Source organism: Homalodisca vitripennis, chromosome 1, assembly GCF_021130785.1.
Source record: "Homalodisca vitripennis isolate AUS2020 chromosome 1, UT_GWSS_2.1, whole genome shotgun sequence".
NCBI lineage: Eukaryota > Metazoa > Arthropoda > Insecta > Hemiptera > Cicadellidae > Homalodisca > Homalodisca vitripennis.
In genome coordinates this window covers 204,240,786-204,263,626 of record NC_060207.1, presented here as the reverse complement: position 1 = coordinate 204,263,626, position 22,841 = coordinate 204,240,786, and the positions used below count along the sequence as shown (strand labels likewise).

General features: G+C 34.0%; 1 long non-coding RNA gene across 1 annotated transcript; it reads left to right on the top strand.

The window, feature by feature from the left end:
• The first annotated feature begins 635 nt into the window (after window positions 1–635).
• LOC124353027 lies at window positions 636–16,110 on the top strand. Its single transcript, XR_006921563.1, has 2 exons — window positions 636–1,460; window positions 15,318–16,110. It is a non-coding gene; the product is annotated as an uncharacterized LOC124353027 (long non-coding RNA).
• The last annotated feature ends 6,731 nt before the right edge of the window (window positions 16,111–22,841 follow it).

The window sequence follows — 22,841 nt, the reverse complement described above, 5'->3', positions numbered from 1 at the left end:
GTATTCTATACGAAATGACAGTTGTTTTATGGTTCAATATTGATGTTATTTAAATAGCCCCGAATTTTTAACATAACAGCTTATGAAGTGATGTTCTCAAAATAGACAATAGACAACTTAGAAGGTTATTGTCATTAGACACATTTTCTACAATGGTGCAATAGACATAGTCAATACTGGTAACACGTTGTAGAACATGAAGAAAACTTAAAATAAGAACATTGTAATGTTAATAAATGGACAACTACGTTTTTGATCTAAAATACCTGAAATCCGTGATAACTGTATAGTAATATATACATCAATAGTAATTAAAATAAGTTGCACAGTTTTAAAACTAAACCAGACTTAAACACATCACATTTTAAAATACAAATAAATAAATTAATACAACTCTGTAATTAAATTTAGAGCTCAACATTAAAAACTGTTAAAATTTTATTAAATTAATATCACAGGTAATTTATTTGTTAACTAAATAAAAAGTCCTTGATTTAAACCAGTTATTTATAATGGGTTTAAATTTAGCTACGCTCCATTCATTGTCTTAGCAATTTCTCGTAGTTTATTAAACTATTTAATTTTCATACAAAGATGTCTGTTTTCTGTAATCTTATTGATGGCGAGTTTATAAATTCTTCTGTTCCTTAAACCATGTTTATGAACCTCCTGCCTTACAGTGTAGTTAGATAGGGTTTCCTTAACATCGAAGTAACATTATAGATGTATAAACAATTTAACGTCATAATTTGTAATTCACAAAAAACTTTAATACACGACTGTCTGTTAGATGAAATATTGTTATTAACTGTAACACTTTCTTTTCCAGATAAAGTTTTTTCCTGACTTCCTGCTATTTCCCAAAGGGTCGTACCATATGAAAAATGTGAGTGAAAAGACACATAGTTGACTGAGATTACCATATATACTTGTATATTTGAATATTTTTTTAAAATCTTCGGATCAAGTAAGAAAATCTAGCTAATTTTTGAGGGATTATGTTCTGATAATAAATACCTTTAAAATGATATGCATATTGATAATTGGATTTAAAATTTGTGACTACTTCCCATGAGTCATTGCCCAATGTAGGGGTGTGATGGTTATTGTATAAAATTGTATAAGATAGCCATATAACATTGTGCAGTTAATAGATTTTATCTGCTATGGTTTAAGAAAATTGTGTTTCCAGACACTTTACACACCCTGTTTGTATATTTAAAAGGAAATCTTTACATGAAGACTGCTACTGACAAAAAAATAGTCATTACAAATGTTCTACCAGAGAAGGAGCAGGATGTATAGAATCCAAAAGGAAATCCTGTTTTATCTAATCAGACCAGATTGTACTAGTTCAACCCCACAAGCACATAGAAGTGGTAATCTTATCTTTGCACTGATAAGTTCACTAGGCCATTGAGTGATCATTCAGCCAACCAGTTAGTCTGTAACCAAATATGGTAAGTTATCACTCATTATAAATGTATATTATATTCTTTTAACCCTGGAACTGATACAGTTAATTTCCCACAATAATACAGCAATTTTGACTGTTTTATAAACTTAAAAATTCATAAAAAATATGTAATTAACATAATTATATTATATATATAATTTTAATCTATATGGACTGGAGAATCTTATATTGTAACAAAAAAAGGTACATACTTGCATAGAAATTTTTTTCTCACTAAGAAAACAAAAAGTTGAATTTTGAAGAAAATATTTTTCTCATTTCACAGTATGTGTGGCTCCAATGCTATACGAATTAGGGTAAAGTGTAAAATACATTAAATGTTCACAATCTAATTTGAACAAAATGTTTTAAAATACATATAAAAGATAAACCAAAGATAAAAAAATTAGGCATACAAAACTAATATTCTGTACTGGAATGTGCTAGTCAGAGTCACTTTCTGAACTGAAATCTATTTATAGACATGGTACTTGAAAAGAAGGTCATAGATCTATGTTTGTTCTTATTCCAGTAGTCTTCAATATTTTTCATCCTTACCAAGCCCATATTCAATACCAATTCAATAAATCTTTCAATTTCTGGATGGGTAACTTCCTTCCATTTTCCTAGCCTAGACAATCGTTTCGACTCACCTGACTTCTTTTGTTTTTAATTTTGTTGTTAACATATGCATTTGTATATCTTCTCAGTAAGTCCCATATACAAAGTTAGAAAAGAAGAGATAGAAATAGTGTGTAGGCCTAAAATTCCTAGGAGAACAGTTTAGAATGCCCACATTCCTAGCACTAAACTTGTTTTTAATGTTTTTTCTGGCTCTGGTTATAGGATATGAACCTATTTGGGACATGAAAATCTATTCATAATGTTAGAATTGATAGACTTGAATCACTATCACTGAACTCACAGAGATCAACAGGCAGTTCTTGATCACTCTTACTACCTGACAAACGAACATCATCTGGTATTTCATCGCCTAAATCACTGTCGTCATCAGAACTATGATACTCTTTCTGGAAAATATCTCTGGTATCACTCGAATGACATGGATCATTCATATTAGGGTAGAAGAACATAAACAAAAAATACTACAGTAACAGCAGAACAAAACTGCCATCATAGACATAGCGAAACAATTTTAGTGAATCAGTCAGCTGACTACATGGCGTAGCGATGTGCTTTGTTCTTTCTGCCACTGATGTAGCAATAATACTTCTCTATACAGGGTGATTCAAAACTAAACGGCAATCTCTCGGGAGCTTATTCTATAGCTAAAAACAAGTAAAAAAGTTCATATAACCATATGCCCGGAAACGCTTCATTAGCGAGTTACGCCTTACGAAAGATTCCGCCCCGGATTTCAGAAACCCTTGGTGAAGTCAGGCTGTATAAAAAATGGTAAAGGTAGTTACAAAGATACAAATACGATTGTTTTTTATGTTTTTTATATCTGACAAATTTATTTAAATTCGTCCCAGAGCTGTAAATGCAATACTTTCAGAGATATCTTACGTAAAACCACAAAGAATTGGTGCAAAGAAATAACACATTTTTGTGTTAACGTAAGATTACTTCCATAAATGTTAAATAAAGGTCATTTTTTTCTTAAACAGATTTGTAGAACATTTAATTCTGAAAAGATTCATGTGAATTACTTAGGAAAAAAATTAATAATAGGTATTGAAATTTAGCTTTATTTAAAAAAAAAAACAGATGCACAAAAATGCATATTCTTATCTGCATAAAATATTAACTAATGTTTAGGTTGTGAGTAACAGCTGATCATTTATTCTAGACTGAACATTAACATAAAATGTATTTACCTTTATAAAACTGTAATAATCACCTATAATAGATGCTCAAAGTGTCCTCCGTTGTTAGCAATGCACGTTTTCGCACGACGAAAACGAATCCACTCTTTTCTAGCGCGTTTCATAACGTTTGGAGCATTCTTGATAGTTTCTGCCGCCTCTGTAATGGGGCGATTACGTAACTCCTCTATGGTGTTAATCCGTTTTGAATAAACAATTGACTTCATCCAACCCCATAAGAAAACGTCTGCTGGCGTGAGGTCAGGAGAACGTGGTGGCCATTTTACTGGTCCATTTCGACCAATCCATTGTCTACCGTATGTATCATTTAAATAGTTTTTCACATCATTAGAAAAATGTGGAGGTGCTCCGTCGTGCATAAACCATGCATTTATTCTGTTTTGAACAGGAATATCTTCCAAGAGGGTAGGCAGGTTTGTTCTTAAAAAAAATTTAAGTACGCTACTCCATTAAGTCGATTAGGGAGGAAAAATGGACCAATCAAATTATCACCCAGAACACCAAGCCATACATTGACTGAAAATGTATGTTGAAAATGCCTCGTCGCAGTTTCATGTGGGTTGTCGTACGCCCAAGTATGGGTATTACGAAAATTTACAATTCCATTTCTAGTAAAAACAGGATTCATCAGTAACGAGAATACGCCGAAGAAAATACTGATGTCATAAACAATTTCTTCTTAACCAGCGGCAGAAACATCTTCCGTTTATTAAGATCTTGCGGTAATAAGTCTTGAACACGTGTTATATGGAATGGGTACAACTGTGCTTCATGAAGTGTCCGCCATACGCTTGACTGGCAAATATTTTAACTGACGTTATAATCGTCTGGTTGCTTGTGGTTGGTGATAATTCTACAGCATTTATTATTGCTTGTTCATTATTATAGTTCCTTGCGCTACGTTGACGACCAGTATCTATTCGCTTCGTTTAAAGCTACCAGTTTCTCTGGTGAAGTCGTCTCTCCACAGCTTCAAATGTTTTGCGATCAGGTGTTCTTCGATGTGGAAAAGTATCACGATATTCCTGAACTGCAGCTAAACCATTCTTGTTAAACTTTGCCGTAAATCAGTATCATGTCGTATACTCTTCAAACGAATACATACCATTTACATTATCTGCCATTATTTACTAAGATAATTACATACACTTTTATAAAAATATTTAATAAAATATTTTAAAAATAAATATTTAATAAAATATTTTATACACTTGTATAAAAATATTTCCAAATAATCACAGGATCTCACAAAATACAATCTTCACACGCCACAATACAAAAAACCTCCATAAAAGGTTTATTCAAATATTACTTCATGAACTTAATTGTTGATCAGCTGATATTGCCAACCTTTGCAAAGAAAATATGACAATAAAAAGTGTTGAATAAATGATCAGCTGTTACTCACAACCTAAACATTAGTTAATATTTTATAAAGATAAGAATATGCATTTTTTGTGCGTATGTTTTATTTTTAAATAAAGCTAAATTTCAATACCTATTATTAATTTTTTTCCTAAGTAATTCACATGAATCTTTTCAGAATTAAATGTTCTACAAATCTGTTTTTAAGAAAAAAATGACCTTTATTTAACATTTATGGAAGTAATCTTACGTTAAACACAAAAATGTGTTATTTCTTGTGCACCAATTCTTGTGTTTTACGTAAGATATCTCTGAAAGTATTGCATTTACAGCTCTGGGACGAATTTTAATAAATTTGTCAGATATAAAAACATAAAAAACAATCGTATTTGTATCTTTGTAACTACCTTTACCATTTTTTATACGGCCTGACTTCACCAAGGGTTCTGAAATCCGGGCGAAATCTTTCGCTAGGCGTAACTCGCTAACGAAGCGTTTCCGGGCATATGGTTATATGAACTTTTTTTCTTGGTTTTTAGCTATAGAATAAGCTCTCGAGAGATTGCCGTTTAGTTTTGAATCACCCTGTATATTCAGATAGTATAATCGATATTGAGAATGAGTTAAAGAATCGATTGACATGTGTTTCATAGAAATACGTTGAACGGTCGCCAAGTAAAAGCCCTTGAGGCTTAAGTGCATGGCAGTAGGCCGCCCCAAGGAAAAAAAAAAAACAATCCGAAAAAAAGGAGTCGTAATTTACGACTCCATCATGAAAGAGACATGTAGATGAGTCGTAAAATACAACTCATATCAATTCTAGGTTTAATCCATGTATCCAGATGAATGTTTTTTTAATTTTTTATCTATATAGAAAACAAGTTTCAATCCGCTTTGTACTAGATCATATTTGAAGAAATGATTTATTTGCTACTATCCACAAATTAAATTCCAAAGTTAATATGTGATATAATTGACTTGGATTGCACAAGATTAGAAAACATGCATTTTTTGTATTACTGTATTACAATCTGTTTATCTCTTTATACCAAATAAAATATTTCAATTTTTGTCTTTACATTCTTTTGTGTCTTGACAATTCTTTCTCTTCTTGTTGGTTTTTATGGAATTTTTAATGATAGGTTTATTCTCAGCAAAATATAATATCCTACTATGACATACAAACTTGCAAAGTTAAAATACAGCAACAAACTGTTTCTGAGTTATTATTTTTTTTAATTAAAAATACAGACAGATGCTGAACGAAGTAAAATAGACCATAGTGTTATATGAACTTCTTTCACTTATTTGTCCATATTAATCATGATTTCTTCTGTCATTTTATCGATTTGCTCTAACTTAATGTAGTTTTCTGCTACTTAGTATCATTTGCACAAGCTGTTTTAATAACTAGAACACAATATTTAGTAACCATTTGATTCAAGAAACTTCATATCATTTCCATTGCATTAAGTTCGAGATGGTAGTGAGGTTCAGGTAGAGAATATTTTTTAACTTCATAAGGGATTTGAAAATAATGCGCTTCTTTTATTTTAAGTTTTTATCATAATTCTAAAACGAAAACGTCCTACTACAACAGGTATTAACACGTCATTACACTGTTTGTGCATGACTGCACACCCTGCGGCAATTTTCTCACATCTTGTATAAATGGCTATACAAATTATATAAACCAAGTAAATCTTACAAAACTTGATCAAGTATCCCTGTTATTTAATTATCTTTAACACATATAGGTTTATACATAGAAATAATCTTTCTGAATAAAAAAATGTATTTCCTTTAAAATTGAAAATGGAAATGTTTTGTGCTGTCCTGTGGCTACATTGGACATGAGCAATTTTTGGCTGCTTTATTCTTCTGCCACTATAACATATAAATTAAGTAAAGATATTGAAAAACAGACAGAATTGCAAGTAGAAAATAAAGGGAATATATGCCCGAATTGCTCACATCTGTCAAAAACAATGGTCCCCCATCACATGTTCACAAAAATTCTGTTCTGTTAGCAAAATGTTCACATATTAATTAAATAGCAAAATGTTCACATATTAATTAAATAAAGTAAAGACTCCAATCTGATTTTACACAAGATTAAGCAGTGGAGGTACTGGATGAGGATACCAAAGATAACTCCACCCCTACTTTTTCAAAACAAAGCAAATACCAACAAAAATCAAATACCAACAAATAAAACAAAAATTTCTTCAAAAACCACTTTCCAACAATTACAGAGGCCACACTTGCAAAAGAATCTCCTCTTAACACAAAAAACACTTCTACCATTTCCAACAAATATTAAGCAACATAGTTCTTTTATCTCAAAAACAACTGAAAGAGAAATAATATTTTTGTGATATCGAAAATTAAAGTCCAAACAATCTGCTGGAATTGATGAAATTTTCCCTAAAATGTTAAAAACTGTGTTTGAATGAATTAACACCTCTCTTAGTTTCAATCTTTAACTAATCATTTGAGGAAGGAAAGTTTCCATCGGGAATGAAAGTGTCAAAAATCTATCCAAAACTTGAAATTGGTGAAAAACAATACTTACTAAATACAGGAAAATATCACTTCTCTCAACTTTTTCAAAAATATGTGAAAAGATTGTTCTCAAAAGACTTCTAAATCACTGCTCCCAACACAACTTGCTAACAAATAAACAAACATGGTTTTCCAACTGGAAAATCAACAACCACTGCAATAATCAAGCTGATAGAGACTGTTATTGACAATCATTGAATCTCACCTGGACACCACATCTTGACAATGTTAGTAAAAACTTGAACACTGGCCTGTATGTTATAAAGCAAATAAAATCAATAAGTGACAATCATACAGCTAAAACAGCATACTTCTCTCATTTTGGGGCATATTTTCAATGTGATCTAATTGTTTGGGGTACTTCTGTTATAAATTTGAAAAGGATCCTTGTTTTACAAAAAAAGGCTTTAGGATCCACTTTTATCTCCAAAGCCGAGAATCCTGTAGAGCTTTTAAAGCACAGAATATCTTGACAGTGATATATGTTTTTGTAGAACTGGTAATAGAAGTTACTTAATTAAAAATGTATATTTACATGCAATATAATATACAGGATAAATAACTCAAGGTGGCAACCACTGGGATCTCAAAAAGTATTAAACTTTACTGTGCCTTATTTTTATTGCAAAATATTCACTATAATACATTAGCAAGATACTTACACAACGACTGAAATGACTTACACAATATGTTGCAGATTTTCACCTGATTTAATAGCGCCTGAACCCGATCATTTTGACTCTATTGTTGTCAGTGCAGTGCTGACCTTCAAAATGCACACATGTATTTATGAAGATGAAGGTCACTTTGAAAATCTGCTTTAAGTCATGAAAACAATTACTTTCAACACTAATTAGGTATGTTTTTGTGCAATTTAAACAGCTTTCTAATATTTCATTTAGCAAATATTGCACTCTGAGAATATTTTTTACAATTATGAAACATGCCTCTTTAATAACTGTTCAAAAAGCATTTTCTGAAACTTTCAGCACTCCTAGCAGCTAAACAATTAAGTATAATAAAACAAGACCAAGAATAAAAAGTCTTAGAATTGCATTTTAAACCCCAAACACAAAAAGATTGCCTTAAAACAATTCTTCAAACAATATGTTAGTTCAAAATGTATCATCATGCAAATTTAAATTTATAGTTGCAGTTATCCATCTTGAATAAAGGTTTAAACTTCAGCATAAAACCTTAATGAACAGGAATATGTATTTGTTGTTGTTGAATCAAACATAGAATTCTTAAATAATGACCAAAGAAATGCAATTAGATATGACGTAAATTAACTCTTCTCAAAGTTAAAGTCAAAGTCAAAATCTCTTTATTTACATAGTCTTCAAGACTAGTAGTGGCGTCAACATGATATAATGCATAGTAATACAGTGAAACAATGTAATAGAACTAAAGTAAAAATACCACATTTAACCTTTTGTCTTTATAAACACGGTTGTCTCCAATTGTAAAATTCGTTCAAGGAATAAAACGGTCGTTCTTGCAGCCAGGTTTTTGGATGTCTTCTAAAATGAAGGTGGCTGGTTGTCTTTATTTCCTTTGGCAGTAAGTTCCATATTTTTGCTCCAGTGTAACTCGGTTTCATCTCAGTGGACGTTAGTCTGTGTACTGGAAGGGAGAAGTTTCTTGCATTTCTGGTGTTGTATTGATGATATTGTACTCCGCTGCGTGCAATTTCAGGAGCATTAATGTAGACATAGGTAGCAGTTTCCAGAATATAAAGGTTGATGGCTGTAAGAATCTTCAGTTCACGGAAAGCTCCTCTACAGGTTTGTCTAGGTGGTAATGTCCCCAGTATTCTGATGGCTCTTTTTTTTAGAGTTAAGATACGTTGAATGTTTAACATAGTGGTTCCACGCCAAACAACAATACCATACCGCAGGTGGGTTTCAAAGAGAGTGTGATATGCAGTCTTGGCTGTAGTTCGCTAGTAAGTCACTTATGGTCATCATTCTACGCATCACAAATAATCCTGAACTTAGTTTACTGCAAAGGGAGTTAATATGGGGTGTCCATGATAAACTGTCATCTATTATAATGCCAAGATATTTGGTTGAGGTAACTTCTTTAAGATCAGGGAGTCGCCCTACAGTCTTTCTGTCTCTCCCAAATATTAGTTAGCTACCAAGACGTTGCATGACAATACTGCATTGCCATGCTTAGTGCTATAAAGCTGTCTATCCTAGTTGTTTTGGGTCAGTCTGACTAAGCAATAGTGCAGTGTCGTCAGCATACATGGTCAATGGACTAAAATTCTGCATGAAATGAGGTAGGTCATTCGTGAAGAGAATAAAGAGGACAGGAACCAAGATTCATCCCTGCGGCACTCCTCTAGTGATTGGGTTTGGTTTGGAGCGTGTTATATCAACTTTCCCGTTTTTATTATGTTTAATCTCAACCAATTGACTTCTATTAGATAGATAGCTAGAAAACCATTTATTTGCATTATTTTGTATTCCAAGGGTTTTTAATTTCTCTAGAAGGTGGTTGTGATCAAAACAGTCAAAGGCTTTGCTGTAATCGAGAAGTACAGTAGTGGCAATCTTGCCTTCCTCAAGCTGATCCAAAAGGAACTCCATTAAGCTGATCAAAGTAGTTGTTTTAGATTTATCCTTTTAAAATGAAACAATGTGCAAAAAATATTTCAAAATTAAATCAAGACGTTTAGAAATAAAAGTAACATGTTAAAATCATTAAAAAGCAAAGACGCCTTCTACCTAAAAGCAGATAAAAATGACACAATCGTTATATTAGATCAACATGCATATTATTCATGAGTACAAAACATGCTTAATGGATGGCTTAAGTAAGCGTTAATATTGCATTGAATTGGTTAACTCTCTGACCAATATTTCTTCTCTGGTTCATCTACAATATTTAGGTTAGGAGACAAGCAATACTTGTCACTTACTGAAAACAATAAAAGACTGATTACGGTTCTTTTTAAAAAACAAATATCTTATTGGCACGGTAAATAAAAAGAAAATGAGTCTATTTTTATTCAAACTATCCAAATCTTAAATGTTTTTTTTTATATGCGAAGCACAATAGGCTGAAATACTCAAATAATTAGGATGGTATCATAATGAAGTATATAATTTTACAACTGTACTACAAATAAAATTAATGCCTTACTATATCATTGTTTCGTGTTTGTCTGACAATTTGCAGTTCGTTTATCAGTGATTAACTTATTTGATACAAACACAATTCAATTAATTGCTGTCTTATAAATCTGAATTCTTATTATACACACATTTTACACCTTTACCACAAACTACCTGTGGAAGCCACGATGATTCAAACTTTACAGTACCTTATCATTCTTACCTGTGTTGTGAGCATGCACTGAGAAATTTTCAGCTTTTATAAAATAACGAAGGCCTTAGTGTTCACAGGTTCTTACCCTATTACTGTTTAAGTAATTAACTAAATTATACTGTCTGAAATAATCAACTATAACTTTCTAAATAGCAGCGTTTACTGGTATGTAGTACACCAGTGGTTCTCAACCTTTTCAACGCTGGGGCCCCCCTTTTTAGGTTGAGAATTTTGGCGAACCCCTTCTTGTAACATCGTAAAGTAAGCCTTTGTATGCAAAAAAGACAGCAATAATTAGTTTTAAAAAACATAAAAAAACACTATTCAAAACTATATAAAAATGTTAGTGAGCACTAATTTCTTAATAATTAATAAAACGGTCCGGTAATAAAAGTAAAGAAAGTAATTTTAATCATTTTCAATTCTTCAATATCAAAGCAGGCAAAGACTGTGCGCAGTGTATTTACAGAACTGACGTGTGGTGTATTTAAAGCTGCGGAGACAGCCTGACATGGAGTTGCGCGCGCAGCCATCGCACGGCGCAATTCGTCCTCTGACAAGCCAGTGTGCCCAGTCGACTGCCTGACGTCTTGAGAAATAGTGCGTACTTTGGATCTTCAAATTGAACACTCAAGTTTATAGTATTAATAATGGATAAAGTTTTTAAAAAGAGAAGCTTCCATGTAGCAAAAGTAGTTCCGAAGTCTCAAAACCAAAATGCCGAAAGTATGATAATGCATATCCTACAGTTTGTTTTTTACTGAACTTGAAAACAAACCTCAGTGTGTTATTTGTAGTGAAGTTTTATAGTTGAAAGCATGAAACCTTCAAAAATGAAGCGTCATCTTGAAACTAAGCATTCTGCGCTGAAAAACAAACCAGTCGAGTTTTTCCAGAGAAAACTGCTGTCCCTTCGCAGTCAACAGGTAAATATTAAAAGTCATACTGATGTTAGCAAAAATGCCCTCAAAGCTTCGTACAAGGTAGCGCTAAAGATTGCTAAAGTGGGGAAGTCACATACCATTGCTGAGGAATTAATTCTTCCTGCCGCAATCGATATGGTTTCAAATATGATTAATCCTCAAGAAGCTGACAAGCTAAAAAAAAATCTCACTATCAAATGACACTGTGTCATGACGAATATCATACATGGTGAAAGATGTTCAGAACCAGCTAAAGATGCAAATAAAAGAAAGCACGTTTTTTTCGATTCAATGCGACGAATCAACTGACAGTGCTAACTGTGCTCAGTTTTTGTGTTTTATTAGGTATGATTGCGGTCACTCTATTAAGGAAAATGTATTATTTTGCAAATCTTTGCCAGACCATGCCACAGGTGAAAGTCTTTTTAAAGTGTTCATTGAGGCAACTGAACCATTTGAAATTGATTGGAACAAATGTGTTTCAATTTGTAGTGATGGTGCAAGAGCCCTTTCGGGTAAAAACAGCGGATTGATTGCCAGGTTGAAAACGTTAATGCCAAATGCAAACTGGGTGCATTGTTTTTTACACAGACAAGCTTTGGCAGCTAAAGGAATGCCGGATATGACTTGCGTCAAGTTTTGGCTGAGGCTATCAAAGTTTGTTAACTACGTCAAGAGTCGACCATTGCAGAGTAAATTACTTGAAAACTTGTGTGAAGAGGTAGGAGCCCTGCACAAACATTTGCTATTCCACACCGAAGTGAGATGGCTGTCCCGGGGTAAACGTGTTGAGTAGGCTGTTTTCATTGAGATCAGAAATGTTGCTTTTTTTAATTGACATTAAACATGAACTTTCCCATTTTTTTCAGCGATGAAAAATGGTTAATAAAGCTTGCTTACTTAGCTGATATTTTTTCTCATCTCAACATTTTGAAGTCATCCCTACAAGGACCAGAAACAACTATTTTGTATGCTCAAGACCGAGTAAATGCATTTGTAAGAAAACTTACTCTTTGCAATACAAGAATAAAAGATGAAGACTTTGAAAATTTCCAACTTACACAAGAATTCAAGGAGTATGTCTCAAGTATTGGTGACCACATCCATTGACACATCATCTCTCTCATTACTCATATCATCACACCTTGAAGCCTTGATAAAGCAGTTGAATGATTATATTCCTGTTAAAGATACAAGTGGATCTGTGTGGATAACAAAACCATTTTCCGAAAAAGCTGTTCAAAAAGCTGAATTGAATGCTGGCCTCCACGATGAACTGAGAGATATATCAAGTGATCAGTCATTGAAACTAACTTTTGACGATGTTTGTCCCGACAAGTTTTGGCTAAGTATAAAGAAGGAACACCCAGAATTGACCAAAGTAGCATTGAAGATTTTGATACCTTTTTCTACTTCTTACAATTGTGAAAAAGGATTTTCCACAATGGTGAATTTAAAAACCAAATCAAGAAATCGTTTGGCACTAGAAAATGATATTATTTTGTGTTTGACCAAAAATCAACCCGGACATTCTACAGTTAGTTAATTCAAAGCAAGCTCAAGTTTCTCATTAAGTCATTCTGCTGGACTTTAAAAAAATGTATTTTTTGCAATGTATTTTGTGTAATGTGCCTTTTTTAGAATAAACAAATTTTGTCTCACAACAATAAGGCCTACGTTACGATACAAGCGGCGCGGCAGGCACCATCATTTTTAGCAGCGATGTTGAGTCATTTAGAGCTCCATTTGTTCCTTTTTGTTAATTATAGTTGTATTTTAAAATAGTATTGATTAATTGTAAATTGATTAAATATACTTATTGTATTTAACAAGCGGACTCAACTCAGTTTCTAAATAAGTACATGGTCGCTTCATTTGATATTCGCCGCTCATATGGTATATATGGCCTGAGTTTTTTTAGTTTTTTTTTTTTTTTCATTTATCACCTATCTCGCGACCCCCCCCAGACCCATCCTGCGATCCCCCTGGGGGTCGCGACCCACCGGTTGAGAACCCCTGTATTACACATATCTACCTTTATTACTACAATTATTACGCTGTACAAGATGTTAGCTAAAAGCCAAAATGGCTATATTAGAAACCTTCCACTTACATAAAACATATTTACTTGAAGATTAAGCTATCAAATGCAAAGAGCTACAATAATATTCAGGTGTTTTTGTTTGGGATTTCTATTTTTAATTCTTGGTCTGAGAAAATCGATATGTACGTACATGGGATGAAATTGGAACTATGTTTTCTTGCGAGAGGGAGGACAGATACAAGTTATTTAAGGGGTATCCCATTGTTGGTTGTGAACTAATACATGACTATGTAGGTTAGAAATAATTAAGCCAGAGGGCTAGGACTTGACTTTATCACAAATATTCTTTGGTTTAAGTGAAAGCTAGGTGAATTTGGCCCGCGAGTTGAAATCGCATCCGCATAGCTTGATGAGGATGGAATGTTGTGGTGTTTGAGGGATAGCATTTTGGGTAGGCTATATCCCATTGAGAGATATACAAGTAACTTATTTTATTCCAAACAAACCGTAAAGCAAACTTAATTATAAAAATTGAAAAAAACATAAGAAACCATTGCTTAAAAAGTAAGAGAGATTCTTTATTTATCAGAATAATTAAGATCAAACACAGTGTCAAGTTACATACGCAGACAAAACAATTCCTTCTATAGGTCAAAATGTAAATTCTTTCCGTTTCAATAAGTCAGAAATGGAGTACAAAGGTTTGTTTCTCAGCCAGTCCAGCAAAAACCTCCTCAGCACCTCTGGATTTTCTTTTTTCATTTCGGCAGGCAGAACGTTGAAATACTTTATTCCAGCGTTAGAGGGCTTCCTTTCAAAAATAGTCATTCTGCTTTGTGGTGGCTTTGTTTTGAACTATTTCTGGCACGTTTAGCCTTCTACGTAAAAACATAGTCATCTTTACTCCGTTGATGAGTTAACGATGGGCCGCTGGGATGAAAATTAGCATTTTACTATTATTATTCTATTTATCCTTTTCTGATATCCAAAACATGCAAAATACAATATATTGTTAGGTTCACACATTAGTATGTGGAATTTACTGTGCCTATGATAAGATTAGGTTTAGTTTATAGATTTTTTAAACAATATGTTGAAATGACAATTGCAATGCAATATTGTTAATTTTTTTACTGCAATAAAGAATTATTATTATTATTATCTCCAACGTGGGCACTTTTGAGCCATACAGCAATCAAAAATCCCAAGAAAAATCTTGAAATACACAGAATTTGTGTTAATGAACAGCACATAACGAAGCTATGGTAGGAAGGGCAGATTCAATTGAATTTTGAGTTTAGCTCCAGTTCACCTTCCTTTCACTGCAGCTACCACTGCAGTCGTCGGGTACCGGACGATGCAATTAAAGGAAGGTGAACTGGAGTTAAACTCAAAATTCAATTTAATCAACAGGTTGTACTCTAGTGCAATGTAATGTGTTTGATATCTTTAGTGCAGTCCATTGTTATGATGGAACATTAAAGAGACATATAGATAAATTACCTTTAAAATAAATTGTAGCATCTGATGGATATAGAGATTTTTGGAGGGGTACAAACTGATAGAAGAATGCCTTTAAAAAACTAAGAATTTAAATATGTGGTAGGAACCAAATATAGAATACTGTTCTGAATAAAAAATCAACAACAAAATTAAAGAGCACATTACTACATTATTGTGATTCTGGATTTCAAATACTAGTACCTAGTTTCTAAAATAAGTTATAGGAACAAAATATCTAGTAAACACATTTTGAATTCTTATTTCTTTTCTAGGAAACCATCACACTTGAGGAGCAACAAGCATTGCTTAGAGGGCTTCTAGAAGCAATCAACTGTCCAGTGTGCTTCAACATTCTACAGCCGTTGTGTGTCATCCAGTGTATCAATGGTCATTGGATGTGTAAAGACTGTAGAGTTAAACTAAGCCTGTGCCCAACATGCCGTGGTAGCTTCAGCCCCTACAATAACAACTCATCACTGAACCAAGTCTTAGAACTATTCCCACACATGTGCAAATTTGAAGGCTGTGAAGAAATTGTAAGACCTAATGATGATCATGAGACGTGGTGCGGTTTTCGTCCAACGAAATGCAAAATTTGCCAGTGGACTGGTTGTGGTAAAGATATTTTGGATCATGTCAAACTGAAACATTCAGAGAAAGTCATTCTTGATGAAAAAAATGAATGTAGACGTTTCGATCGTTGTAATGATAAAACGATCCAAAATTGTGATACCTATATGCCAATTTTTGCTCATGGTCAGTTTTTTTGGATGTATTCAGAAAATAGTATAGAAAAAATGTCATTTGCAAAAATATTTACTTTAGTCCCAAATGGAAAAATTGATTGTAGTTATGAAATGAAGTTTGTCTTGAGAAATTCTAACAACGTATATGCTGTTTCCACTTTTTTGAATGATGATACAGTTTTAAATTTTAATGGAAATGACAACAAATTCACTCTTCATTTCTCAATATTAAGAAATTTTAGTTATGAAGGAAAGTTAACATATGATTTCTATGTGAATAAATTAAATCAGAAATAAATGAATGCATTCTAATAATTAATTGTATGTATTACTTTATTACAATCATAACGTTTATGCAGCAAACAATTATTTATGGCTTAAACAAATCCTTAAGATTATTAATATGACTATGACTACTGCTACAAATAATAGTCTATACAGGATGAAGCAGACCACCCGTCCACGATTATAGCGGCTGAACCAATAACCTACCTTCTTCATTTTAACAAAAATCTCCATATTTTGATCCCAAAGAATTCGGGAAAATAATTTTTGAGTAGAGGTCATTCTTGTAAAGATTTTCAGATGTAAATATAGTTTGTCATGCCTAATTTTAAAAGACTCTCTTTTCACTGATCATTTTGAAAAAAGTTTCAATTTATTTCACTTCTTGTATACAGGGTGGTCAAAATGTCAAAGTTGTCTGATATTATGGTTTTTTTAATTGTTACCTTGTTAAAAATTTTAGCAAATCCAAATTTTCACCGAAGGTTACTAAAGAAGTATTTTTTCTAAGAAATGTGTTACATTTATCACTTTCCAACACATTTCCAAATTTTAAAAATAGTTCAAATTTAGGATATTTTAAAATTGTAAAACCTAAAAAATTCCAATAGCAAAGTATGAAATTCATTACACCTATCAATAGCTCTCTTAAAACTAAAACTGTTCGTATTTAAAGTTTGCCGTAATCTTGTATGGTTGACAAATGGCACCAAAAAATGAATGAACGTTTGTGTGTGGGCCTATTTAAGGTTAGAACTATGTTTGTAAAACAGTGGATTACAGTTCTAACATCTGAAAATATGGTTAGTTCAATAACATAATTGTAGAAGCAAATTAGTTAGAGCCTAGATAATTGTAGGAATAATTATTACTTAGCTTATAGCATCTAACAGAGAAAAAGTTTTAAAAAAGATAAACAAATTTTTAAAATTAAATTACTAAGAACGTATGGAAATACAGGAGTTCAAAACTCTATAATGCAACAAAATGTAGTAAAAATTAGTAATTTTGGTACCATTTCTCAACTATCCAAGATAAATTAAAACGTTAAATACAACAAATGTTAGTTCCTTAGATAATTATTGGTAGGTATAATGAAAATCACACCTTTATTTGAATTTAGATCATACAAGTTTGAAATATCCTAAATTTGAATTATTAAAATAAATTGGAAATATCTTGAAAAGTGAAAACTGTAACATATTTTTAGAAAGAGTATTTTTTTGGTAACCTTGGTAAAAATTTGGATTTGCTAAAATGTTTAACGAGGTAACAGTAGAAAAAACTGTGTAACCGTAAAACTTTGACATTTTGGACCACCCTGTATACAAGAAGCAAAATAAATTACACCTTTTTTCAAAATGATCAGCGAGTAGAAACCTTTTGTTCAGCTCAACCTACCTTTACATTTAACATTGGTCCAGCCATGTTAGACGCTGGGATCAAGTTGACCAGGGCATCAGCTCTTTCATTCCCAGAGATTCTCTCATGGCCAAGATCCCAACAAACAGTCGCTTTGTTGATTCTGCAGAAGGAAGAAATTGATAGCAATCCCAGACAAGTTTGGAGTTGAACGCAAAAGAGTCCAACGCCTTTAATGCTACCTGGCTATTTGTGAAAATACTAATCGTCTTGCTCCTATACAGCAGATAAAGATTCTGAGCATATTCCATTATGGCTGTGACTTCTGCCTGAAAGACTGGGATAAAGACCCATAGGGACCACCAGCTCCCTACATGGTCTCATTCCCACAATTCCAACGCCTATGCCACTTTTTTTAGAGCCATCCGCTGATGAAAAGATTTGTTTCCCTCCAACCAAGCCTCCCTATAAGGTAAAACAATCCTGAAGGTTTTGTCGAAGGAAAATCTTTGTGGCATCTGATCAGAAATCATATGAAGAGCATTCTCCTGAATCAGGATGCTAATTTTGAAGTGCCCCCTGTTGCAGCCCGAGGCTGGCCAAAGCCCTGCCTGCTACTTTGATTTCGTAAGTTTAACACACTATTCTAGGGTTTGTTATTGTAATTTTGAAGACAGAAGGTACTCCTCCTGGCCATAGCCCGAATGACAGTGTTGTGGGGAGCCAGGTTGAGACAACACTCTAGAGCTGCGTCCAGCGCATTCGGAAAGGCCCAGTGATAGTAAGGCACACCGTCCTAGATGCTAGCCAGACTAGCTATCGCCATCCTAGCCCCTGTTTTTGATCACCAGACGACTGCATCAAACATTACAACAGATCAAACACGACATAAAAGCCTCAGCATGTCCCCAAAATCTATCCATCACACGCCTGCATTGCATCAAAGACCATTTCCCTCTGGCGACAACCCTTTCCAGATGGGGTCCCCAGTTCAGGACCCTATCAATGATAAAACTCTAACTCGATAGAAGAGCCTCTCAGTAAGAATGGACCCTCCAACTGACACCTTCTTGTTAAGACAACCACAGCAGCCTTGTGGAGTTGACACTAATGCTCAGCCCATCACACCAGTTTCCCACCATGTTCAGACTTGTGTTGCACTTGTGACTCACAAGAATCACAATGGCATCTGTATACCCCTGTTAACGAGCAGGTCGTCCGCAACTAAGTTCCACAGAAGAGTAGAAATGACGCCACCCTAGGGACAGCCTCTTGTACTCCTTACACTGATGCTCGCTCCCATAAGAATGGTGGTTACCACCCTATCCGTAAGTAGGGCCCTTATCCAGTCAGATATTTGACCGTCAATACCATGTTTCGAAACCACATTGAGAATCGCTTTGTATTGTCAAAAGCTCCTTCGATTTCCAGAAAGACACCTATGGGTACTTCTTTCGCTGCTAGCGCCTTCTCAATTCTGCTTACCAATTGAAGCAGGGCTGAGTCACATGATCTTCCTGGAGTGTAAGCATGCTGATTTGCATGTATAGCGCTTCAAGAGAGATCCATCCCAAAAAAAACCTAGCAATCATCTTCTCCATGATTTTGAGAAGTAAGGACAGACATATCGGCCTAAAAGACATAGGCCAATCCAGACTAGATCTCCCCTGCTTCAGTAAAAACACTACCCTGAATACTCTCCAGGACAGAGGAAAGTGCTTGAGGGCCATAGAGGCTCTAAACAGCCGGTACAACAGGGTAAGGAGAATATCCAACCCCCACTGCAAGCAAACCGGTCTCACTCCATCTCCCCCAGGAGCTTTATAAGGACTAAATGAGCTAATTGCCCCCTCAATACTTCTCAAGGTTATTACATGACATGCCAAACTCCATTGTGAGTAAGATGTGATTTTTTGCTAGTACTCGTAACTTCTGAAGCCTTGTAAAACCCTTGAAAATTAACCACAAACTAATCAGTCGAGCTACAGTAATGGTAGTTACATTGATTATTTAAAACTCCCTGAAGACTAAAAACCCTAAAGTATTTAATACTTAAAAATATATTAAAAGAAATCATTATTTTCTTTTCTTCTATTTCAAAAGAGATTACTATAAATCAATCTGATCTAAATTTGAATTGTAAATATCATGTAAAATATAATGTGTGATGAATTGCCTCCCTGCTAGCTTATCGCTAACTCTTCATTTTTCTCAATAACAGTTCATTGACAACAGTTTACTAACAAAAAAATCGATTCTATACTAAAAATATAAACATTTTTATTAGAATCACCCTTTGTTTCTGTCTGGGCATGTTCATACTTATTCACATTTGATGTAGTTTTCACTATCTTAGTTTTCATTACAAGATGTTATTTGACAAGGGATGACATGTGTATGTGTGTGAATCTGTTGTAATGCTAATTATAATCAATCAATCAATATTTCTTTATTACATAAACATTAAGTACAGTAATATAGTCAAACATAGTATAATGTAATAGGAAAAGTCACTTAGGTGTTTGTTGCATCCAGGAACTCCTCCAGGCTGTTAGAGTGGCGTTCTTGACAAGGAATTCCTTAAGTGCTTTCTTCAGTGCGTTTCCAGTTAGCAATTGGAAGTCTTCTGGCAGTTGATTTCTGAGTTTTCGTCCTATGTAGGATGGCTTTCTTTCAAAGAGGGCTGTTCGATGGCGGGGTTAGAACATATCTGGAGGCATGTTGTGTGTTGTAGTCATGGAAATTGTTGTAAGTGTCAAAATTGAGTCTGTCAACATGTAGAATCGTTTCGTATACATACAAAGCTGGTACAGTCAGAATGCCCAAATTTGGATACGCTTCCCTGCAGCTTTTGTCGAGGTTCAAGATTGGCAAGGGATCTAATTGCCTTTTTTTGAAGGGTCAGTATCCTTTTCAGGTTTTCAGTAGAGCTGCCCGAGATGATAAGACCATATCTAATGTGGGACTCTACCAGTGCGTAATAAGCAGCTTTGACGGATCCCTGAGTACCCACTGATTTGAGTCGCCTCATAACGTATATGCCTGCACGTATTTTATTTGAAATGGTGCTCACATGATGACTCCATGAAAGTGTACTATCGATAGTTAGGCCCAGAAATTGTGTTTTATCAACTACTGATATGTCTGGAATATTTGTTCGTATTTCCTTTTTCCTACTGAAATGCACTTGCGTTGTTTTATTGCCAGATCATTCAGTGCACTGTATTTGATGGCTTGTTGGAGAGAAGTCAAGGAGTTAAGGGATAGTTCATCTGCTGTGTCATTTTTTATAAGAAGGGTAGTGTCGTCTGCATGCATTATGCAGTCAGTACTGGAGCTGCTGATGAAAGTAGGAAGTCATTAGTTAGAAGAATAAAAAGAACTGGGCCGAGTACCGATCCTTGAGGCACACCTCGTGCCAATGGTTTTGGAGTTGATGTGTACGATCTGGTGATGCAAGATTCAGTATGCTGTGCCTCCACAAGTTGTGACCTTCCTCGGAGGTAACTGGAGAACCATTTGTTCTCTATGGCCTCTTACTCCCAGATTTTCCAGCTTTTTTAAGATTAGGTCATGTCCCAGACAGTCAAAAGCCTTTACTGTAGTCAAGAAATAAGGCTGTTACGTACTTTTCGTCATCTATGCTGTCAATGATTGATTCTACTAGGGCTAATAATTGCTGATATGGTTGATTTTTCTTTTTGAAAACCATGTTGGTTGACTGTGATTAAGTAATGTTGTTTTAAGGTAGGCCATCCATCGCTTCAGAACAAGTTTCTCTATGATTTTTGCAAATGTAGATATTAGCGAGATGGGTCTTATAGTTCTGAGGGTCGGATTTCTTCCCTTTCTTGTGTTTTTGCATAGACCTTTGACACTTTTTGGCTTGAGGGGAAGTGACCGTCGGCAAAAGATTTGTTAATGATTGCTACAAGGGGTTGGGTTAATTCATTTGCACAGAACTTCACACTCTTTGAAGAAAACTCATCACCTGCTGTGGTGTCCTCAAGATCCTGTTTGGAGTCATGGAGAACACTATTTGGGTCATCACATTTACAGCTATTGTAAGATTACTCTGCTTCTAGTAGTGCCTGATTTATTAGTTTATTTTTAAAGATGTCTGTTTTTAGTTGGCCAAAGGTTGTCTTATATTCTATATAGTGGGAGCAGATCAGCGTGTTTGATTTCTGCAGTTTTATTATCACCAAAAAAGGTAACTCTGTATTTGTTTTCATTTTTGCCAAGATTTATGTCAATAATAGCAGCTGGCCATTGTGGACAACCTTTTAGTTTTGCAAACACATGTTCTCCTACAGAAAAAGTTGTCTTATTCTGCTTGTCTATATTATACAGGCCTGTATAAATTTTGATTGTAATATCTAGTAGATTTTGTCAAGTTGTTAAAAATAGCAGAAAGAAATAAATTAAATAGCTATATAGTAAATAGAGTTGAGGTAGGCTCTGTAGAAATGTGTGTGCCAATGCTGAGTTGTTATTATATCAGCTTGTTGATGCTAGGCTGTGCAAAATATTTGCCAGTTGGCGGCCTTCATCACTTCTGTGTGTAAGTAGGTCACCACTACTAGGTATGATGTGACAGTTTGTTACTTGTCCATATGGCTCATCTTATAATTTATTCAAAAGAATATATTATGTGGCAACTGTAAAATAATTTTGTGTCCAGTTAGGAGTGCGTTACTCTCAAATATTCAGTTAAGTATGCAATGTATGCAACCAATTGTAGAGTAATATGTTGTAATGAAAGTTAGTATATGTTTGAAAATTCTGAATGTAAACAAAACAATGTAAACATAGCAGACAAGATCACAGCAGAAGACACTGAGGATCAGAGATAGTCAGGTGGCCAACAGCTGGTTTGACCTTGACCTGTTACTTACAGGTGGTTTGATGTGACAGTTTGATTCTTAGGTTAAACTTTTGATTGGTGAAGCATAGACCGCCTGTTACTACAGGGCTCAAGTGCAGTGTAACTTCCTGTTAGTGCTATCAATTAGATAAATATTAATTTGTAACCATAAGTCTCTACAAATAATTTACAACTAACAGCCCCAGTTCAGTGATGAATGTTGCTACAAGCTTTCAAGCTGTTTGGTGTTCTCAATATTTATTAAAATCACAGTTAAATCCTCACTAAAAAACATTTGCTTTCATCTTCTATAAAAGTAAGTGACCTATTTTTTAATTTAAACTTTTAAAATGGTTTATTAAAATTCAAACTATATGTCCCACTTAAGTCTTTATTTTTAAGTTAAATGTTTTATTCACTATAAAAAGTCAAATCATTACTGTATGTATAAAATTAGATATTTAAACTGTCACCTGCACCACACCACCCAATCACACCCACTTTCAATACTTTCAAACGTAATGCGTTACATTTTA